Raw genomic sequence first — 5,180 nt, 5'->3', positions numbered from 1 at the left:
TTAATACTGTAGTTACTCCTGACATTCACCCTTCAGCCAAAGATTAGACAGGTCTATAAAACAAACAGTTGCACACGTAGTTCAACCATCTGTACGAGACTAAACGGGCACACCAGCCCAGGGTCAAGGATGAGAAGACAGGAGAGGATAGGAAAGCTGGACGAATGGAAATAGGGTATCTGAGGTTGAGAAGGGGAGAGTGTTGACACATCATGGGCTGGTAACCAATACCACAAAACAATATATGTATTAATTGTTAAATGAGAAACTAATTTGCTCTGCAAATTTTCACCTAAAACACAATTAAAAAAAAATTAGGAAAAAAAAAAAAAAGCATGATCTGTATACTTTGAGTAATACAATGCTGACTCAGTGAAAATTCAAACAAAGCTCCACAGGCTGCAATGACGGGATAGAGACAAAAAAGATGAAATAAAACAAAAAATAAATAAAATGTGTCAAGCCGTATTCTATACCGCTCAGAACTCTGGTGCATTTTCAGAGATATCCTATGCTAGTTGCTAACCAGAAATCTAGAAGCACTATATCCATGGCACCTTTTTAAAAATCTCAACATGAAGCGTTGTCTAGGAGTAACAAGATGTTGCTATTTTGAACACTGTTCAGTTGCTTGTTATCTAAACAGTGTAGGTGGTTAGATGCTCAAATCCTTGAAAAAGCTAAGAAGATGTTATGATACACATTGATTGAGGAGGCTGTTTGACAGCCCAGTAAAACTTGTTCTTTTCTTGGACTACACATTGAAGTAATTTCCCAGGAACCTGTTGCACATGTTGTTGTTGTTGTTGTTAGGTGCTGTGGAGTAAGTTCTGACTCATAGCGACCCTATGTAAACCAGAATGAAACACTGCCCGGTCCTGCACATTCCTCACAATCATTGTTACACGTGAGCCCATCCATTGTCACAGCCACTGTGTCAACCCATCTTGCTGAGGTTCTTACTCTTTTTTGATGACCCTCTACTTTACCAAGCATGATGTCATTCTCCAGGGACTGGTCCCTCCTGATAACATGTCCAAAATATGTGAGAACAATTCTCACCATCTTTTCTTCTAAGGAATATTCTTACTTCTTCCAAGACAGATTTGTAACACAGAATATCCCCCCAAATATCTAAAATAAAATAATTCAGGATGTCTGGAGTTCTTGTAAAAGCAAGTGGAGTAGGTTGGGGGTAGGGAAATGTATTTTGGCATAAGCTCTGGGTTTGAGAACCAGGCAAAAAAAATAATGTCCTGCCAAAATCTACATTACCTCCTCTCTGTCCTCAAAATCTGAGCCTGTATAATAGACGCCTGTTTTGTGGTTTCCACTGAAGCCTGGTTACCACTCTCCATAATTCAGGCACATATGTTTGTTCAGTTGCTGGGGTAAGCCATGTTTTTGGCTTTCTTTAGTAAGCTGGGTACTTATTTCGGTATCACAGAATGTCTGCATCATGCCAATCATAGCCAGGCAGAATGGGTCCATGGGTAGCAATAATCTCAAAGCCCTTTGACTGTTGGCAATCACCTACTCGGAGTGTTATAAAAGGGATCCTTACTCTTTCAAGCCCCCATTGGAGATTTTCAATAAGGGAGGGTTGTAAGTTCAGGGGTGGGGGATGGGAAGGCTTTTAACTTTTCTCTGCCACAGGCAAGCAGGAGAAAATGGAAGTAAAACAGGGGAACAACGGTAGAGAGCCCAACTTCAGAGACCTGCAAATCCCAGCTCTGCCAAGAGCACTCTTTTACTGAGTGACTTTACACAAGTCCCTCGGCCTTTCTGAGCTTTAGTGTCTTCATCTAAAAATAATACTCACTTCATGTTGATGTCAAGGAGCCCTGGTTGTACAATGGTTAAGCACTCAGTTGCTAACCAAAAGGTGGGCAGTTAGAACCCACCAGCTGCTCCAGGAAAGAAAGATGTGGCAGTCTGCTCCAGAAAAGATTACAGCCTAAGAACCCATGGGACAGTTCTACTCTGTCCCATAGGTCCCTATGAGTCAAAATCAGCTTGACTGAACATAACAACAACAACATGTTGATATCAGGGTTAAATGGAAGAATACATATACAGTGTTTAGCACAGCACCTAGGACATACTAATCTCTCAATTATTTGAGACTTGTGGTATTATCACTATTATTTGGGACAAAGGAATTCTTGAAGACATCCAGGGAAGCCAGGAGAACCTGCATGGGGACCACTTACAGTGAAGCAAGGTTGATAATGGAGGATACCACTAACCAGGTGTCTAGATAAATAAAACAGTGTTCCCTAAGGGCAGAGTACCTATCTTCCATCTGTCTTCCAGTGCCTGTGACACCGCCCTAGGCACAATGAATGCTCAGCAAGTATTTACTGAATAAACTGAATAAAAGAAGAGGAAAGTTCAAGGGGCAGGGGCAGAAGCAGGATCTTAAAGGATCAAAGGGACTATCCCTAAAGCAGGAGCCCTAGTGGTGCAGTGGTTGAGTTCAGCTGCTAACCAAAAGGTGAGCAGTTTGAACCTACCAGCTGCTCCATGGGAGAAAGATCTGGCAACCTGCTTCCATAAAGATTACAGCCTTGAAAACCCTATGAGACCATTTTATTCTGTCCTGTAGGGTCACTATGAGTTGGTTTTAATGGGTGATCTTAAAGCAATTACAAGCAACAGTTCTGGAACTTCCTTTTAAAGCTAATATTCATTCTTTTTAGGGGCATTATTCTGATGTGTTTTTTTCTTCTCTCTCCTGCTCTGCTCGTCTTTTGGCCAAGGTTTATGACCAGAGTGCTAAAAGCTTCAACCAAATGTAATTCATTACAGAAATTGCCAAGCACTCTTTCATTGTTTTTTTTCATTCAAACTTTATTACCAGGTGGGTGTGCGATGGACACAGTGCTAGGCGCTCAAAGATTGGAACTAATTTCAGTGACTGGTCTTGCTTGTCCCACAGGAATGTGCCCATAGGATGAGAGAAACCATAGACCGTGAGGAGACAGTTGGATAAGCTCATCAACTGCTCTTTGAACACCCTTTTCCTGGGCCTGATTACACATTGGACCTGTTTTTACTGTTTCCCTAGGCCAAGGGGTCACTTCTTGCCGTGTTTCTTAGTTATCGAGTGCTGCCATAACACAAATACCACAATTTGATGGCTTTAACAAACAGAGATTTATTTTCCCATAGGCTAGGAGGCTAGAAGTCCAAATTCAGGGTGCCAGCTCTAGGGGAAGTCTTTCTCTGTCTGTTGGCTCTAGAGAAAAGTCCTTGTCTCTTTAGATTCAGCTTCTTTGTTCCTTGGAGATCTCCACATGTCCTGGCATCTATCTTACCCATCTCTCTCTCTCTGCTGGCTTGTTTAATGTCTTTTTATATTTCAAAAGGTATTGACTCAAAATACACCCTACACTATCTTGCCTCATTAACATAACAAAGGCAACCCATCCCCCAATGGGATTATAACCATAAGCAGAGAGGTTAGGATTTACAACACATATTTTGGGGGGACATAGTTTAATCCATAAAACCATGGAATGAAGCAAGAGAAAAGGAGAAAGTAGGTGACTTGGTGTCTTTTTCCAGGAAAAAAGTAAATGTATGGATGGGATTCACAAGTCCTCATTTAACCCCCAAAAGTGTAAAAAACACTGGAATATTTCATGCCCTTCTGATGGGAAACAGGTTGCCCCACTTCAGGCACTGTTCTGGATATTTCAGACCCTCCAGTGCTCAGGGTCTAGAAAACCTGGCTGAAATTAGGAGCCCTGGTGGTGCAGTGGTTAAGAGCTCAGCAGCCAACCAAAAGACTGGCAGTTCAAATTCACCAGCCTCAACTTGGAAATCCTATGGGACAGTTCTACTCTGTCCTATATGGTTGCAATGAGTTGGAGTCAACTCAATGGCAATGGGTTTGATTTGGGGGTTTTGGCTGAAATTAAGTCAAGAAGTGATACAGAATAATTATGAGGTAAGGTGACACTTATAGAGCCCTGGTGGCACAATAGTTAGGCTCTTAATTTCTAACCAAAATGTTGGCAGTTTGAACCCACCCAGCAGTTCTGCAGGAGAAACACCTGGTGATCTCCTCCCATAAAGATTACAGCCTAGAAAACCCTATGCGGCAGTTTTACCTTGCCACATGGAGTTGTTATGAGTCAGAAATTGACTCAACGGCACCCAACAACAACAGGGAGAAATTTAGGTCCCTGGATCACCGTGAGTTGGAATCAACTACACAGCAGTAGATTTTAAGGAGAAAGTTCACTTTGTTTTCTAATTGGGTCACATATGAACACAGAATTTCCCCCAAATTCCCAAAATATTTCATGCTGGATTGAAACTCCTTACAAAATTTTGACCCTGGACATCCCCTCAAAATTTTTTCAAAGCCAGAATGATAGTTACAGGAGTATAGGTCGAAAGGCTATACAATTTGGTATAAAAGGCCCAAACATTCTCTTTTCAAATTTCAAATAAAATAAAACATTTTATTTTATAGACATAAACATTATAAAAATATTTCAAATAAAATCCTAATTTGGTATTTAAAATCAGATGTATTAATTTCAATAAGCAATAATTTAACATTTATTTAAAAATAAAAACAATTTCAATTTCAGAAATATATGTTAAATAAATAGTAAAGGCAGATGTTACAAAAAAATTGAATGAATTTGTCACCTGAAAACTATAACAATTCCAAAAAAAAAAAAAAAGCTGTGCTGAATTCAATTAACTTTTATTAAAATAGTACAGGGTGATTGGAAGTCCAAGATGAATAAGACATGGTTGTTGCCTCATAGAGCTCCAACCTACCCTAGCTGTGCAAGGCAGGGAAGTAAGTAAACTGGTGTAATACAAAGCAATGCATGCTTAGAGCTGGCAAGCACCCCAGTAGGAGCTCCTAATCCAGGCTGGGGAGAGTCAGGGGAAGCTTCTCCAAAGAACTATGCACAAGGGAATCCTGAAAGATGAAGACGAATTTTCCAGATGGACATGGCAGAGGAATAGTAAAAGCGAAGATGATCACGGAACTCTAGGCAGTTTGATGAGGTTAGAGTAAAGCATCCATATCAAGTGGGTGGGAGAGAAGGAGGTTGAGGCAAAGATAAAACTGGGTGAAGGCAGGATCTTGAAAGACAGAGTACCTCAATGTGCAGCTTGAACTTTCTCCTGAGGTGATTGATAGGTGG

The sequence above is a fragment of the Loxodonta africana genome, chromosome 1 (assembly GCF_030014295.1).
Source record: "Loxodonta africana isolate mLoxAfr1 chromosome 1, mLoxAfr1.hap2, whole genome shotgun sequence".
Taxonomy (NCBI): Eukaryota; Metazoa; Chordata; class Mammalia; order Proboscidea; family Elephantidae; genus Loxodonta; species Loxodonta africana.
The sequence above is the reverse complement of the archived record's forward strand: the minus strand, read 5'-3'. Positions refer to the sequence as shown.